This window comes from Hordeum vulgare, chromosome 7H (genome assembly GCF_904849725.1).
Source record: "Hordeum vulgare subsp. vulgare chromosome 7H, MorexV3_pseudomolecules_assembly, whole genome shotgun sequence".
NCBI lineage: Eukaryota > Viridiplantae > Streptophyta > Magnoliopsida > Poales > Poaceae > Hordeum > Hordeum vulgare.
Window position 1 is genome coordinate 518,584,884 of NC_058524.1, and position 19,478 is coordinate 518,604,361.

Here is a 19,478-nt window from a genome sequence, read left to right on the forward strand (position 1 = left end):
ACTATTTCGTCAGTTGGTTTGAAGGGTGTGGACTTGGGCCTCTTGCTGAGGGTTACATCATTCTTATCAACCACTCGTCGTAATTCGGTTAATTCCTCAGCCGCAAGGCCTTCAGAAAGTGCCTGGAGGGTGAGCGATGTAGTTTTTTTCGGACCTAAGAGATCTCTTTGGGTCACTTGTGATGGTAATGCCACCATTGGGCCCACGTATCTTGAGCTTCATGTACCCGTAATGCGGTATGGCCTGAAATCTAGTGAAGGCCTCATGTTCCAAAAGAGCCTGACAACCACTGTGAAAGGGTACAATACTGAGGGAAATACTTACCCACTTTGTGCTACAATAACCCATTCCTCTTCATACAAATCCCAGCACAGATCACGAGTATCACCCCCCAGGTCGCGCTCTGATGGTATATGGGGCTCACGTGGGTCCTATGAACCTAATTCCAGTCCTATAAAATCACAACTTCAGAGAAAAAATTGGAGAAAAGTTTTCATCACGTTTCACAAGACGGAGCCGCCGCCACCTCTTGTTCTTCCTCCAAAGGGCTGATCTGGAGTCCGTTTTGGGATCTGGAGAGGGGGATTCATTGCCTTCATCATCACCAACCCGTCTTCATCAACACCGCCATGATGCTCACCACCGGGAGTGAGTAATTCCTTTGTAGGCTTGTTGGACGGTGATTGGATTTGATGAGGTTGATCATGTAATCGAGTTAAGTTTGATAGGGCTTGATCCCTAGTACCCACTATCTTGTGAGATTGATGTTACTATGACATTGCTATGCTTAATGCTTGTCACTAGGGCCCGAGTGCCATGATTTCTGATCTAAATCTATTATGTTTTCATGAATATGAGAGTGATTTGGATCCTATCTTTCAAGTTGTAGTTACCTATTGTGTATCTTGATCCGCAAATCACAAGATGACAATAAATGGGATTCTTTCCGGTGATTGTCGTAGTTTGAGGAGTTCATGTATTCACCATGTGTTAATGCTTTTGTTCCGATTCTCTATTAAAAGGAGGCCTTAATATCCCTTAGTTTCCAATAGGACCCCGCTGCCACGGTAGGGTAGGACAAGAGATGTCATGCAAGATCTTATCGCACGCACGTATGACTATATACGGAATACATACCTACATTATATTGATAAGTTGGAGCTAGTTCTATGTCACCCTAGTGTGTAACTGTTACATGATCAATGTCATCTGAATCATTATCCATCATCAATACACGTGCCTACGCTTTACATATACTGAATCTTGCTAAGTAACTACTGTTGTTGTTGCTCTCACACGTGCTACTCAATTGCTACTATTACTATTGTTACCAAAATTGCCGCTAACACTTTTATTGTTACTACTGTCATTTGATGTGCTAATAAATCCTTGTTGCACAGAGATATCCCAGGTGCGGTTGAATTGACAACTCAACTATTACGGCCAATAAATATTCTTTAGACCCCCTTGCGTCGAATCAATAAATTAGCGTGAAATACTACCCGTGAAGACTTTCACGATCCCCTATACTTGTGCGTTATCATTGATGTAGTCGTACTCTTCGCGATCCAATCGTGATCCCATCCGATCGAGCGTCGAACGGATGACACATCCGTGTTTAGCACATGTGTGGATCAGTGATGTATCCACCTCCATGTTCTAGCAAGCTTGGGTTCATAAGTATATGGGATCTCGATCAGCACGATGGCATGGTGGAGATGGTGGTGGAGCAGTTCGAGTAGGGCTTCACCAAGCGCCTCCAGAACTATGAACGAGGAAAACATGAGGGAGAGGGCTGCCTCAAGGAAGATGGCTTCTTGTGTTCAGCCCTGCCCTCCCCTCCACTATTTATAGGAGGAAAGGCGAAGGAGGAGGAGCACATCCCTAACCCCTCCTCCAAGGGAGGGGTGGCGGCAATGAGGGAGGAGTCCTCCCTCCCCATTGCACCTGCGAGGTGCCTTTCCCCTTAGGGTTTCTAATCCCCTAGCCGCATGGGATCTTGGGGGCTGGCCCAATAAGTCTAGGGCACCCCCCACAGCCCATGCTCAACTAAGCGGCATGGTGTAACCATCCATGGAGTTACAGAGTCCGCCAAAACCTTCCAAAAGCTTCTTAATACAATACTAGCAAAACCCTAAACTTTTCCAGTAGCCAAAATATGACTTCCTATATAAAAATCTTTACCTTCGGACCATTCTGGAGCTCCTTGCTACGGCAACAAAAGTTCTTCCCTGGCACTGATGCCAGAAATCCTTCTGTCGTCTCTTGGGCCTGCGTTGGTTTTTCCCATGAAGAGGAAAGGGCGATGCAGCACAGGAGCAGTAAGTATTTCCCTCAGTTTGAGAACCAAGGTATCAATCCAGTAGGAGAATCTCGTCAAGTCCAGAGTACCTGCACAAACACAAAGAGCTTGCACCCAACGCTTTAAAGGGGTTGTCAATCCCTTCAAGATTGATTGCAAAGTGATATCTGAAGGCGGAAAGTGCAACAAAGAAAAAGTGTAAGGCTGAACATATGGTGTGGACTAGACCCGGGGACCATAGTGTTCACTATGGGCTTCCCTCAAAATAGCAAGTATTACGGTGGGTGAACAAATTACTGTCGAGCAATTGATAGAACGGCGCAAAGTCATGACGATATCTAAGGCAATGATCATACATATAGGCATCACATGCGAGACAAGTAGACCGATACTTTCTGCATCTAGTACTATTACTCCACACATCGACCGCTATCCAGCATGCATCTAGTGTATTGAGTTCATGACGAACAGAGTAACGCCTTAAGCAAGATGACATGATGTAGTGGGATAATCTCAAACCAATGATGAAAACCCCATCTTTTTACCCTTGATGGCAACAACATGATGCGTGCCTCGCTACCCCTTCTGTCACTGGGTGAGTTCAACGCACGGTATGAACCCAAAACCAAGCGCTTCTCCCATTGCAAGAATCATAGATCTAGTTGGCCAAACAAAACCCACAACTCGAAGAGAATTACAAGGATATGAAATCATGCATAAGAGAGATCAGAAGAAACTGAACTAAGATTCATATATAATCTGATCATAAATCCACAATTCATCGGATCTTCACAAACACACCACAAAAGAAGATTAAATCGGATAGATCTCCATGAAGATCATGCAGAACTTTGTATTGAAGATCCAAGAGAGAGAAGAAGCCATCTAGCTACTAGCTATGGACCCATAGGTCTATGGTGAACTACTCACGCATCATCGGAGAGGTCATGGTGTTGATGAAGAAGCCCTCCGTATCCGAATCCCCCTCCGGCAGGGCACCAGAACGTGCCCAAGATGGGATCTTGCGGAGACAGAAGCTTGCGGCGGCGAAAAAGTACTTTCGATGATCTCCTGATTTTTTCTGGGATTTTAGGGAATATATAGGCGCAAAACCTAGGGCAAAGGAGGTCCAGGGGCCCACAAGCCTGGGAGGCCCGGCCTCCCCCCTGGCCGGGGCTAGGGGGCTTGTGGGGTCCCTGGGGACCCCCTGCCTTGGTTCTCAAGTCTCCTGATCTTCTTCTGTTTCGGGAAAAAATCTTTTCGGGGATTTTATTCCGTTTGGACTCCTTTTCAAATTCCTGTGAAAAGGGTCAAAAATACCAAAAAAATAGGAACTCGCACTTGGCACTGAGTTAATAAGTTAGTCCCAAGAAATATATAAAAGGCATACAAAACATCCAAAGTTTGACAAGATAATAGCATGAAACCATAAAAAATTATAGATACGTTGGAGACGTATCAAGCATCCCCAAGCTTAACTCCTGCTCGTCCTCGAGTAGGGAAGTGATAAAGACTAAATTTTTGATGTGGAATGCTACCTAGGATAGTTGTCCTTTGCAACTTCTTTCGTGTGACATGAATGTTCAGATCCGTAAGATTCAAAACAATAGTTTGCTTTTGACATGAAAACAATAATACTTCAAGCAAACTAGCAATGTAATCATGAACTTTGAAAATAACAAGGCCAGAGAAAGTTATCCCTACAAAATCATATAGTCTGGCTATGCTCCATCATCCGCACACAACTAATGTAAATCATGCAGAACCCCGGTATTGGCCAAGTAATTGTTTTCGCACTCTTACTTTCTCAAACTTTTTATAACTACCACGCAATACATGAGCGTGAGCCATGGATATAGCACTATAGGTGGAATAGAGTGTGGTGGTGGTTGTGAGACAAAAAGGAGGAGATGGTCACATTGACTTGGCGTATCAAAGGTGTATGGAGATGCCCATTAATAGATATCAATGAGAATGAGTAGGGATTGCCATACAAGGAATTCACTAGAGCTATAAGTGTGTGAAAGCTCAAAAGGAGAACTAGTGGGTGTGCATCGAACTTGCTTGCTCACGAAGACCTAGGGAAATTTTGAGGAAGCCCATCATTGGAATATACAAGCCAAGTTATATAATAAAGATAACCACTAGCATATGGTGCTGACTAAACGAGAGGCTCTCAATCATGAAGAACATGGTGCTATTATGAAGCACAAGTGCGGAAAAAGATAGTAGCATTGTCCCTTCTCTCTTTTTCTCTCTTTTTTTGTTTGGGATCTTGGCCTCTTCTTTTTTTATTTTGGGCTCTTTGGCCTCTTTTTTTTATTTCCTCACATGGGACAATGCTCTAATAATGATGATCATCACACTTTTATTAACTCACAGCTCAAAGCTCAAAATGATGATGACTATATAGGAAATGCCTCCGGCAGTGTACTGGGATGTGCAACGATCTAGCTTGGCGTATGACGTTAAAACATCACGCTAGCTATCTTACAATCATGCAATGGCAATATGAGAGTGACGGCACAAGTCATTAGACAGAACAGTTGGAATTGCATGGCAATATATCTCGGAATGGCTATGAAAATGCCATAGTAGGTAGGTATGGTGGCTGTTTTGAGGAAGGCATATGGTGGTTTTGTGCACCGGCGAGAATTGCGCTGTACTAGAGAGGATAGCAATGGTGGAAGGTGAAAGTGCATCTATACCATGGAGTCACATTAGTCATGAAGAACTCACATACTTGTTGCGGAAGTTTTTATTAGTAATCGAAACAAAGTGCTAAACGCATACTCCTAGGGGAAGGGTTGGTAGGTGTTAACCATCGCGTGATCCCGACCTCAACACAAAGGATGATAATCAATAGATCAATTATGCTACGACTTCCTAACATAGCGGTTCACCATACGTGCATGCTACGGGAATCACTAACTTCAACACAAGTATTTCTAGATTCACAACACCCTACAAATATAGCTCTTAATATTACCAAATCCACGTCTCAAAACTAATTAAGAGCAATCAAAACTTCTCTTTCTACTCAATGCACATGAAGATGGAGGTTTTTGTATCCTCTTTGGGTACCTATCACCTTTGGGACTACTTTCATAGCATAAGCCAACTACCAAGTCCCGCACCGCCGTGCTCTAAAAGATCTAAGTGAAGCACATAGAGCAAAATATCTAGCTCAAAAGATATAACTGAAGCACGATGAGCATTCTAGCAAAATCACGATGAGTGCATGTCTCTCTCTAAACGTGTGCAACAAGGATGATTGTGACACAACAAAAAGAAAAGACTCCTAAGATACAAGACGCTCCAAGAAAAACACATATCATGTGGTTAATAAAAATATAGCTCCAAGTAATGTTACCGATGGATTGAAGACGAAAGAGGGGATGCCTTCCCGGGGCATCCCCAAGCGTAGGCTTTTTGGTGTCCTTGAATTTGGCTGGGGATGCCTTGGGCATCCCCAAGCTTGAGCTCTTTCCACTCCTTATCTCTTTGTCCATGAGAACATCACCAAAAAATTGAAAAATTCAGAACACAAAACTTAAACAGAAACTCGTGATAACATTAGCACAAGAAAACAAACTACCACCTCTTTATGTACTGCAGAAAACTTTTATTCTATTTATATTGGTGTTGGGCTACTGTATTCTCACTTTTCCATGGCTAGTACCCCCCCCCCCCCCCGATACTATCCATAGTTTCATCAAAACAAGCAACCAACTCAACAAAAACAGAATCTGTCAAAAAAACAGACCAGTCTGTAGCAATATGTATACTTCGTGTACTTTTGGTGCCTCAAAAATTCTGAACAATTACGACTGCCTTGGCAAAAGGCATATCAACCAGCAGCAAAAAGAATCAACTCAAAAGCTCGTTCTGAATAAAAATGAAAACTCATATTGTGAGCGAAAAGTTTCTGTCTTTTTCCAGCAGGATCAAACAACCCTCACAAAGACTAGTCATAAAGGTTTTGCTTGGCTCAAACACAAACATAAACACAAAAAACACAATCACAACAGAATTATGATGGTGTGGACGCAGCAAAACAGAAAGAAAAATATAAATGCATTGGGTTGCCTCCCAACAAGCGCTATTGTTTAACGCCCATAGCTAGGCATAAAAGCGATAGAATCACGTATCGTCATCTTTGGTGCTCAAACCATAAGTGGCCCTCATCATGGATTCATAAGGCAATCTTATTTTCTTTCTAGGAAAGTGTTCCATGCCCTTCTTTAAAGGAAATTTAAATCTAATATTCCCTTCCTTTATATCGATGATAGCACCGATAGTCCATAGGAAAGGTCTACCAAGAATAATAGGGCAAGTAGGATTGCAATCAATGTCAAGCACAATGAAATCCACGGGTACATAGTTCCTATTTGCAATAATAAGAACATCATTGATCCTTGCCATGGGTTTCTTGACAGTAGAATCCGCAATATGCAAATTAAGAGAACACTCTTCAAGCTCATTAAAATCCAGAACATCACATAAAGACTTTGGAATCGCGGAAACACAAGCACCCAAATCACACAAAGCATTGCATTCATAGTTTTTGATTTTGATTTTTATAGTAGGTTCCCACACATCATGAAGCTTTCTAGGGATAGAGACTTCCAATTCAAGTTTCTCTTGAAGAGATTTTATCATAGCTTCGACGATATGATCGGTAAAGGCCTGGTTTTGGCTATAAGCGTGTGGAGAGTTTAGCATGGATTCCATCAAGGAAATGCATTCAATCAAGGAGCAACTATCATAATTGAATTCCTTGAAATACAAAGTAGTAATTTCATTACTACTCATAGTTTTAATATCTTCTACTCCACTTTCAATGCTTTTAGCATCATGATAGATAGACTCCGAATCATTGGGTCTCTTTTCAACCAAAGTGGATTCATATCCAGCCCTATCATCATTGGGTTTGACACAAGAAAACAAAGATTCAATGGGAGTCACACCAAGCACTTTAAGATCTTCGTGATTCTTATCACGGGAACACGCCTTTTTAAGCCATTCATGTCTAGCACGAATTTGGGCGGTTCTTTCTTTGCTCTCAATCATGGAAACACGCATAGATTTCAAAGTTCCGTCCATATTGATCTTGGGAGGAGCACATCTAAGTTTCAAAGCATCAATATCACTAGACATTCTATCAACGCACTTAGCCAAATCGTCTATTTTGAGTAGTTTTTCCTCTATGGACGCATTGAAAATCTTTTGCGAGTTGATAACCTCTTTGATATTACTCTCTAGATTAGAGGGTAACCTATTGTAATTTCCATGAGTATTGTTGTAGGAGTTGCCAAAGTTATTGGAGGAGTTACTAGGAAAAGGCCTAGGAACATAGTTTCCTCTAAAAGCATTGTTATTGCCAAAATTATTCCTACCAACAAAATTAACGTCCAAGCTAGCGTTGCTACTCTCAATCAAAGAAGTCAAGGGCATATCATTAGGATCTAAAGGAGCACTTCTAATAGCAACCAAATTCATTAACTCATCCATCTTTGCACTCAACGAGTTAATTTCTTCTATAGCGTGTACTTTCTTACTAGTAGGTCACCTTTCAGTGTGCGAGTGAGAGTAGTTCGTCATGATATTGTCTAAGAGTTTTGTGGCTTCTCCTAACGTGATTTCCATGAACGTTCCACCTGAGGAGGAGTCCAAGATATTTCTAGAAGGGAAATTCAAGCCATCGTAGAAGATTTGTATAATCATCCAAAGACTCAAGCCATGAGCGGGACAATTTCTAATCATCAATTTCATTCTCACCCAAGATTGTGCAACATGTTCATGATCAAGTTGCTTAAAATTCATGATATCATTACGGAGAGAGATAATCTTAGCCGGCGGAAAATACTTGGATATATAAGCATCTTTGCACTTATCCCAAGAATCGATTCTATTTTTGGGCAAAGACAAAAATCAAGTTTTTGCGCGATCTCGCAACGAGAAAGGAAAAAAGCTTCAATTTAATCACATCATTATCCACATCTTTCTTATTTTGCATATCGCAAAGCGCAATGAAGGTATTGAGATGGAATGCGGCATCTTCTCTAGGAAGGCCGGAAAATTGCTCTTTCATAACAAGATTCAGCAAAGCGGCATTGATTTCAGCAAGCAAGCAAGCACACAAGCGATGATTAGAGCAATCAGAGCAATCCGAGTGCTAATAAAATCATTATTATTAGTATTCAACAAGTCACAAAGTTTGGTGTTTTTAGTCATGGTGACTTCAGCAAGCAAGCAAGCACACAAGCGAACAAAGAGCAAGCGAGAAAAAGGACGAACAAAAAACGCAAACGAAAAAGGCAAAGATTTTTTTGTAAATTTTTGTTTTTCAGAAGTGGGGGAGAGGAAAAGGAGAGGCAAAAAAGTAAATGCAAGAGATGAGATTGCGACACTTACTTGGATGAGTTCTTGACTTGATTCTCCCCGGCAACGGCGCCAGAAATTCTTCTGCTACGGCAACAAAAGTTCTTCGCTGGCAGTGATGCCAGAAATCCTTCTGTCATCTCTTGGGCTTGCGTTGGTTTTTCCCTTGAAGAGGAAAGGGCAATGCAGCACAGGAGAAGTAAGTATTTCCCTTAGTTTGAGAACCAAGGTATCAATCCAGTAGGAGAATCTCGTCAAGTCCAGAGTACCTACACAAACACAAAGAGGTTGCACCCAACGCTTTAAATGGGTTGTCAATCCCTTCAAGATTGATTGCAAAGTGAGATCTGAAGGCGGAAAGTGCAACGAAGAAAAGGTGTAAGGCTGAAATATGGTGTGGAGTAGACCCGGGGGCCATAGTGTTCACTAGAGGCTTCTCTCAAAATAGCAAATATTACGATAGGTGAACAAATTATTGTCGAGTAATTGATAGAACCACGCAAAGTCATGACGATATCTAAGGCAATGATCATACATATAGGCATCACGTCTGAGACAAGTAGACCGATACTTTCTGCATCTACTACTATTACTCCACACATCGACCGCTATCCAGAATGCATCTAGTGTATTGAGTCCATGACGAACAGAGTAACGCCTTAAGCAAGATGACATGATGTAGAGGGATAATCTCAAACCAATGATGAAAACCCCATACTTTTACCCTAGATGGCAACAACATGATGCGTGCCTGCTACCCCTTCTGTCACTGGGTGAGGTCACCGCATGGTATGAACCCAAAACCAAGCACTTCTCCCATTGCAAGAATCATAGATCTAGTTGGCCAAACAAAACCCACAACTCGAAGAGAATTACAAGGATATGAAATCATGGATAAGAGAGATCAGAAAAAACTCAAATAAGATTCATAGATAATCTGATCATAAATCCACAATTCATCGGATCTCGACAAACACACCGCAAAAGAAGATTACATCGGATAGATCTCCATGAAGATCTGGGAGAAGTTCGTATTGAAGATCCAAGATAGAGAAGAAGCCATATAGCTACTAGCTATGCACCCGTAGGTCTATGGTGAACTACTCACGCATCATCGGAGAGGTCATGGTGTTGATGAAGAAGCCCTCCGTATCCGAACCCCCCTCCGGCAGGGCACCAGAACGTGCCCAAGATGGGATCTTGCGGAGACAGAAGCTTGCGGTGGCGGAAAAGTACTTTCGATGATCTCGTGATTTTTTCTGGGATTTTAGGGAATATATAGGCGCAAAACCTAGGGCAGAGGAGGTCCAGGGGCCCACAAGCCTGGGAGGCCCGGCCTCCCCCCTGGCCGGGGCTAGGAGGCTTGTGGGGTCCATGGGGACCCCCTGCCTTGGTTCTCAAGTCTTCCGATCTTCCGTTCCAGGAAAATCTTTTTGGGGATTTTATTCAGTTTGGACTCCGTTTCAAATTCCTCTGAAAAGGGTCAAAAACACGAAAAAACAGGATCTGGAACTTTGCACTGAGTTAATAAGTTAGTCCCAAAAAATATATAAAAGGCATACAAAACATCCAAAGTTTGACACGATAATAGCATGAAACCATCAAAAATTAAAGATACGTTGGAGACGTATCACTCCTCGTGATGTCCTAGATCTCATTTGGGACTTCGAACAATATTCCGTCACGAACATACATATCCCAATACTACTCTATCATCACCAAACATTAAGCATGCAGACCTTACGTGTTCTCGAATCATGTAGACATGACCGAGGCACCTTTTTGGTCACTAAGAAATATAAGAACTTAGATGCCCATATTTTTTCCTACACATTCCAAAAAGATCTTTATCGTTTGAACCATGATGTCAAGGATTCAGTTAATCCCATATTTAATTCCCTTTGTCTATTGATCTTTATCGTCGGTATCTCCATACCTAGTTCAATCTCGTTACCGGCAAGTCTATTTACTCATTCGTAATACAAGATCTTGTGACCAACTCATAGTTACATTACTTGCAAGCTTCTTGTGATGTTGTATTGTCAAGAGGGCCAAGTGATACCTCTCCGTCATACGGAGTGACAGATCCCAGTCTTGATCCACGCCAACCCAACACACACCCTCGAAGATACATGTACATCACCTTTATGATCACCCAGTTGTGAAGTGACGTATGATAGCACACAAGGTATTCCTCTGTTTCCAGGGGTTGCATGATCTCTCGCTCTTAGGAACATATACTTGACATGAACAAAGGAGTATCAATAAACTTAAGTGATACGATCACATGTTAATCTTATAGTTTGTTCTTGCCCATCACAATATTCTCCTAACCATTATCAAATGACAACTCATGTCTGTGGTTAGGAAACCTTAACCATCTTCGATCAACGAGCTAGTCTAGTAGGAGCTCACTAGGGACACAATGTTGTTTATGTATCCACACATGTATGTGAGTTTCCGCTCAATAAATTTCTAGCATGGATAATAAATGATTATCATGAACAAGGAAATATGATAATAACCAATTAATTATTCCTCTAGGGAAATTTTCCAAGAGTCTCCCACTTGCACTAGTGTCAATAATGTAGTTCACATCACCATGTGATTAACACTCAACGATTTCTGGAGCTAATCATGTTTTGCTTGTGAGAAAGGATCTAGTCAATGGGTGTGCAACATTCAGATTTGTGTGTACTTTGCAAATCTCTATGACATACTATAGATGCTGCTACCATGCTCCACTTGGAGGTATTCCAAATGAATGTTCCACCATACATATCTGGTTTGCGACTTAGTGTCATCCGGATCAGTGTCAAAGCTTGCATCAACGTAACCCTTTACGACAAACTCTTTATCACCTTCATAACCAAGAAACATTTCCTTAGTCCTCTTTAGGTGCCGAAAGATAATTTTGCCCGATGTCCAATGATCCACTCCTGGATCACTCTTGTATCTCCTTGCCAGACTCATGGCAAGGCACATGTCATTTATGGCACATAGCATGCCATACATTATAGAGCCTACAATTGAGGCATAGGGGACGACCTTCATCCTTTCTATTTCTTCTGCCGTGGTCGAGGTTTGAGTCTTACTCAGCTTCACACCTTAAACTACAAAGAAATCCTTCTTTAATTGATCCATCTTGAACTTCTTCAAAATGTTGTCAAGGTATGTGTTGTGTGAAAGTCTTATCACACGTTGTCGGGGGGATTACCCGGGGTAGGCCCATCAACCCTGTTCGTTCATTTCCGACCCAATGGACATGAAGGTGCGGAGATTCTCAAGGCCCAACTCTTCTGACCGGCTGGAAGATGAGGCGGCCACCTTTCTGGCCGGCCAGGCAACCCCTGCCTGCTAGAGTCCAGGCGGCCTCCCATTCAGACCTGGCCTGGTCCCGCCAGCCGGACTAAGGAGGAGGCGGCCACCCTCAAGTCGGCTGACCAAGCAGGCTAGCCGGCCGAGGATCACCAGTCACATCAGATCGTAGGTCAGGAAAGGACCTCACGATTAAAGGTAGCTACGCTTCAGCAAAGGTACTGGATCAGGGCGCCCGGCAGGTACGAGCGTCGGCGGCCACGCCACTGACCTACCCCAGTTCCGATCCATCACCTAGAATGATGTCGGACCGTCACACTCCCACTCCATTACTGCACTCGGTGTGGGGAACAGTGGAGGCGGTCGTACTGCCTGCCCATGAAGAATCTCGCGGGGCGACGCTCGACGTACAGCGCGTGCTCAGCGTCAACCTTACGCGGGAGCCTCATTGGCCAGCCGGCGGGTCCCACCAGCACTCGAGACCATGCAGCAGGCGGGCCCCTCATCGACAAGACAAGACCCTTGTGGGCCCCTGGCCGGCCGACGAAGCAGCCAGCCGGGTCCCACGCATGTACCCTTTATCCATATTGTAGGCCGGCGGGTTCGTCTATAAAACCCCCCGGCTGACCCCCATGCAAGGGGGCCGATCACGTGCCAGTCATTCAACACTACACACTCACCAACCAACAGAGTGCAAGGTAGAGACGAGCTGGCTGCTCCTCTCTTCCTCCTCCCAACACAGCTCCAGGAGCTACATTGTACTCTGTTCCCATACATCAAACACACCAGCAGGATTAGGGGTGTTATCTCTACGGGGAGCCATGTACCTGGGTACATCGTGCATCCCATACGTGTACCAACCTCGTTCCAGCTCCCACCTTTGTCCCTTCGGTTCTCACCGACTTTAGCCTACCTATGGCATATGTTGTGAGCATTCACCGACATTTGGCACCCACTGTGGGGCCGATCGCGGTATCAACTAGCTTCACGCGCTGGGCGGGGCCCCGCACCTACACCACCGGATGCATCGCGTCCGGATGAGTCTGCATGCCCGTCGAGCTCGCTTTTGACGAGGCGACGTCCCAGTCCGCCATGCACATTCGGACGAAGATTCTGATGACGAGGCGCTCCCTAGCATCGTCGTCGCTGCTATGGAGAACCTCAGCATTCTCTTCAGCGACCTTCACCTCAACGTCGGCCCGCGCTACTTCGGCGAGGACTACGACGTTGAGGCGCTCTGCGCCAGCTTCAGCAGGCTCTCTATCACTGAGATGCATGCCCACGACATTTACCCCGGTAACGTCCTCATCTTTGACGGCCCTCCGCCGTCGGTAGGGTTCTTCACCCCATACCACGTTGCTGCCGTCTCCAACGCCGTGGAGGTGATGGTTATCGGCGCTCGCACCAGCAAGGCTCCCGGCAAGGCCTCCGCAGGCGCCGGCCAGCCCGCTGCGGCCGCCGCTGAAACTCTTTGGGACGCCATCGCCGGCCTGAAGACACCGGTCACCGCTTCTGCCGATCCTGCAGACGCTCGGGCCTCACTGGAGGAGGCTCGCAAGCGTATCTTGGACGAGGGCATCGCCTTGGCCTCGGCGAAACGTCGGTTGGAGGCTACACATCGTGAGTATAACTCCGCGTACGGTCTTATTCCAATTTCCAAGGCCCCCAACCGGCTTGGATCGGTCCGCAATCGCAGAAGGTTCGTCGCCGAGGTTCTAGGCGGGGACCTGCCCACCTACGAGACTCCCGCGGCCAACATGCGGGGAGCGCAGGCGGCCATGGAGGAGATGGCAAGCCTGGAAAGCGAGGAGCGCGCCTTCCACGAGAAGCGTGTCAAGGATCTCCTTGACGCCGCTAACCAGAAGCACGCTCGGTTCGACCCCGGCCAGGCTCATTCAGAGTCCCCGGGACCGAACTCGGGGGCTCGCCGCAACCCTAGCGGCCAGCACCACGCCGAAGGATCCTCCTCGCATCGCCCTTCCGGCTGGAGGGGCCAGGGAAGCCAAGGCCGGCCCTCGTAGCACTAGAGCGAGCACACTTCGGGCTTACGTCGCGGAGGCGACGAGGGCGACTCGGAGTACGGGGATCTTCCCCCGCGAAGAACTCACGCCTCCGGCTCCCGAGGCGCCTCCCCTCTCGCCACCGGGGCTGGCGCCCCCGCCTCCCAAGACGAGCGGGACGCCCGTCGGCGTATCATCGCCCTGGCCCATTCGACCCTCCTAGAGGAAGACGGACCCGTCGGTCCGGCTTGCTTCGGCCCCCGGATCCGAGAGGAGCCGTTCCCTCGAGGTTTCACCCTGCCTCGGGATACGCCGATATACAACGGCACGACCAAGCCAGAAGACTGGTTGATCAACTACACCACGGCCGTAGGCATCGCCAGGGGCAACAAGCACGTAGCGGTTCGCTACGTGCCACTCATGCTGGCCGGCTCGGCCCGGACCTGGCTTAACAGGCTCCCGGCCGGCACCGTCAACTCCTGGGTGGACTTCGAGGAGGCGTTCGTCCGCAACTTCACCGGCACCTACAAGCGCCTTGGCCAGCCCCGCGAGCTGGCCATGTGCGTCCAGAAGCTCGACGAACCCCTCCGCGACTACGTCACCCGGTGGACTGAGTTGCGCAACTCCTGTGAGGGGGTGCATGAGGTAAATGCCATCCAGTACTTTATCGACGGATGCCGAGACGGCACCCTCCTCAAGCACAAGCTCATGTCCGCCGAGCCCACCTCTTTGGCGGTGCTCATGGCCAAGGCAGACAAGTACGCCATGACCGACTCCGCAATGCGCATCAAGGTGACCGCCTTGGACAAGGTTGTGCCCGCGCCGGCTACTCCCAAGCCGGCTGGGGACAACCGAGGCGGCCAGAATAACTACAAGCGCAAGGCGGATCAGATGGATCCCCGCTCCAACAACAAGCTAGTGGCCAACGTGGAGGGTGAGGCGTCGGCTTCCCAAGCCGGCCCTCCTCGAAAGCGTCGCAATCAGGGCAACCCCAACTGGTTGCCCAAGCAGTCTCTCGAACAGCTGCTCGACGCCCCCTGCAAGATACATTCTGGGGCCACGCCGTCTATCCATACCCTTCGACAGTGCAGCGTCGCACGCCGGCTGTCGCAAGGGGAGGGCCCGCCGGCTCCTCCGGGTGCGCAGGCGGCGCCCCGTGCACCGGCTCCCCATCACGCTCCGCTTCCGCCACCGCCGCCTCGTGACGACGGCCCACACCCTGACGACTATCCGCATCAAGACGGAGCGTTCGTCGTCTTCACCAGCGAAGGCGACGACAAGCACAGCCTGCGCCAAAGGCGGCGCGAGGTGAACGCCACTGTTCCCCCGGTTCCCCAGTACATGCATTGGTCTGACAACCCAATCACATGGAGCTGGGTGGACCACCCTGCGGTGATGCCCAACCCGGGGTCATACGCACTCATCCTTGACCCCACCTTCGCCTCCAAAAGGCTCACCTGCCGATTCTCCCGGGTGCTGGTCGATGGAGGCAACAGCATCAACATCCTCTGCCTCGACACCCTCTGCAAGCTCGGGCTCAAGGAGACGGACGTCCTGCCAACCAACACTGTCTTCCATGGCATCGTGCCTGGGCAGTCATGCTCGCCCATCGGCAAGATCCAGCTGGACGTCCTCTTCGGCGACAAGGCCCACTTCTGCCGAGAGTCCATATGGTTCGAGGTGGTGGACCTCAGCAGCCCGTACCACGCGCTGCTGAGGAGACCGACTCTGGCCAAGTTCATGGCTATTCCGCACTACGCCTACCTGAAGATGAAGATGCCGGGTCCCAAGGGCATCATCACTGTAGTTGGCGACTACAAGAAGTCGCTCGAGTGCGCCCAAGATAGCACCCACCTCGCCGACGCCTTGGTGATTGCTCACGAGAAGCGGCAGATCAACCGGCTCGTGGCCCAGGTTACCGAGCAGCCGGCGATTCCTTCTCCTTCGTCCCAATCGGCCGGCGAGGGCTCCTTCAAGCCGGCTAAAGAGACCAAGCAAGTCCCGCTCGACCACGCCAACCCGAAGCAGTGCATCACCATCGGGGCTGGCCTCAGCCCCAAATAGGAAAGCAAGCTCGTCGACTTCCTCCGTGAGAATCGGGACATCTTTGCATGGTCCCCCAAGGACATGTCGGGTGTTCCAAGGAAGTACGCCGAGCACAAACTTCACGTGCGATCGGATGCAAAGCCGGTGAAACAACCTTTGCGCCGCTTCACCGAGGGGAAGCGGCGCACAATCGGAGAAGAGATCACCCGGCTCCTTGCAGCCGGCTTCATCATGGAGGTTTTCCACCCGGACTGGCTGGCGAACCCAGTCCTGGTGCTGAAGAAGAACAACACATGGCGAATGTGCATTGACTACACTAGCCTAAATAAGGCCTGTCCGAAAGACCCTTTCGCATTGCCTAGGATAGATTAAGTGATCGACTCCACTGCAGGCTGTGAACTGTTGTCATTTTTGGATGCTTATTCAGGCTACCATCAAATCAAGCTGGATGCAGATGATCGCCTGAAGACCTCCTTCATCACGCCCTTCAGGGCCTACTGCTACACCACCATGACGTTCGGTCTGAAGAACGCAGGTGCGACGTTCCAACGCTGCATGCAGCAGTGCCTGCTGCCACAGATTGGCAGAAACATCCACGTCTATGTGGATGACATCATCGTCAAGACGAAGCAGCACTTCAGCCTCCTCGACGACCTGCGGGAGACATTCGCCAATCTGCGCGAATACAAGATCCAGCTCAACCCCGAAAAGTGCCTCTTCGGGGTCCCAGGCGGCAAACTCTTGGGGTTCTTCGTGTCCGCCCGCGGCATTGAAGCGAACCCTGAGAAGATCAGCACCATCGAGCGGATGGTGCGGCCGGCTCGGATCCTTGACGTCCAGAAGTTTGCCGGCTGCTTGGCGTCCCTAAGCCGGTTCGTCAGCCGGCTTGGTGAGAAGGCCCTTCCACTCTACCAGCTCATGAAGAAGACGACGAAGTTCGAGTGGAACGACCAGGTGGACGAAGCCTTCCGCGACTTCAAGCGGGTAACCTCGAGCCTACCAATCTTGGAAGCCCCATCTGAAAGGGAACCCATACTCATAGATATCACGGCGACCACTCGCGTGGTCAGCGTAGTGTTGGTAGTTCAGCGCAAAGAGGAAGGCAAGGCCCTACCAGTACAACGCCATGTCTACTACCTTAGCGAGGTCTTGTCTGCCTCTAAGCAGAACTACCCTCATTATCAGAAAATGTGTTATGGTATTTACCTTGCTGCAAAGAAATTAAAACATTACTTCCAAGAGCATGCCATCAATGTGGTGAGCACGACTCCGCTCTCAGAGATCATGGGCAACCGTGATGCCATGGGCAGAATAGCCAAATGGTCCATCGCCATGGCAGACCATGATATTCGGTACGAGCCTCGCACTGCCATCAAATCACAGGTGGTGGCCGACTTCTTAGTCGACTGGGCCGAGACCCAGTTCGAGCTACCGCCTCCAGACTCCACGCATTGGCGGATGCACTTCGACGACTCGAAGATGCGGACAGGACTGGGAGCCGGCATCATCTTGACGTCTTCGAAAGGGGACCAGCTCAAGTACGCTCTCCAGATCCATTTCGCCGCCTCGAACAACGTCGCCGAGTACGAAGCACTGGCTCACGGCCTCCGGCTTGCCAAGGAGATCGGCATCCGGTGGCTCATATGCTTCGGCGATTCAGACTTGGTGGTGCAGCAGGTCTCTGGCGAATGGGACGCCAGGGACGCCAACATGGCGAGCTACCGCTTCCTCATCCAGCAGCTCAGCGGCCCCTTCGAGGGTTGTGAGTTCCACCATGTTCCCAGGGCAGAAAATGAGGCGGCCGAGACGTTGGCAAAGATCGGCTCCACGAGGCAGGCCATCCCAGCCGGCGTCTCCCTCGAGCAACTCCATAAGCCGTCTATCAAGCCGTCTCCCGAGTTGGCATCAATCTTCGTACCGGCCGACTCTATGATACAAGCGCCGCCGGCCCCGCCAGTTATGTCGGCTGTGGACCCCACGCCGACTGCACTGACGGCACCGGCTCCAAATGCGGCACCGACTGAGTCTACGGTGCAAGCGCCGTCGGCTCCACCAACTACGCCGGCTTCGGATCCTAATCCGGCTCCATTAGTCCAACCGAGTCCAACAACGGCACCAGCTACAACGACAACCCCGGCTTTGCCCGGGCTCGAATCCTCCTAGTGGGTGGACATCATGGAGATAAACAATGAGCCGGCTGCAGCAATAGCACCGGAGACGCCATCAAGCTCGGGGGCTGCAGAAGCCCCCAACAGTCAAGACGAAGCGGAGGCGACCCTTGTGTCGGCTCCATCATGGGCTCAGGCCGTTCTGGCCTTCCTTCTTCGCGGCGAACTTCCTCAGAACGAGGCAGAGGCGAGACAGACCCAGCGCAGGTCCGCCGCTTACGCCATCATCAATCGCAAGCTGGTACGACGCAGCACGATCGGCGTGTTACAACACTGCGTTCAATCAGAAAAAGGGCAGGATATCCTCAGAGACATCCACCAGGGGGAGTGTGGGCATCACGCCGCCTCCAGAACCCTGGTGGCCAAAGCATTCCGCCATGGATTCTACTGGCCCACGGTCCTCGAGGAGGCTGTGGATCTGGTGGACAAATGTGAAGGCTGGCAACGCTTCAGTGCACAAAGCCATATGCCGCCTTCAACGCTGAAAATCATTGTCGGGACCCCGATCCTAAGCCATAGGAATCTAGCCTGTAACCCATCGCATCCCTTTGTGGTCTCACGCACGGTTAACTCCACGGCTGCAGCCTTACCTTAGCCGGGACCATTTGCGTCTTTTGACTCACGTATGCGATAGTATCGCTAGCAATCCAATGTCAAAGAACCCGGATCGACATGTCTAGTCATAAACCAAAGTGGCAGTACCGCACAAGGACAGGCATACATGACCCAACAAAGCAGGTTTCGGTCACCGGCGAATGTAGACGAGTCGTAGCAAGCTACAAGGACTCCATTACATCGCGTGACATTTCCCCAAAGGGGACAGACACAGTAGCTAAGAAGGACACATGCCGGTCAACCAATGTGTCCGGAGCAGTAGCGAACTACCAAGGCTCGTTGGACCACAAAGGGGCATTTCCTTGTAAGGAGTGCTACTAAAGTTCACGACTAGGTAATCGAACCCCATACATATCAAGTACGACACACGTACGCATGGCATACCGATATGTATAGATACATCGATGGCATCACAACATAACCATAAACATACAAGCTTTATTTAAGAGGCTCGAAAGAGCCACACACATAATATTACAAATTAAGGGTCTCACGACCCATAATAGCAGTCATACAATACAAGCCAGCAGAAGAGTTATAAACTGTCTGAGTACAGACAGGGCAACTAGTAGGCACGTGGCCTGACTATACTACAGAGCCGACGTAGGGCCAGATCGTAGCTGGGACACCAGCTACTCGTCGTCG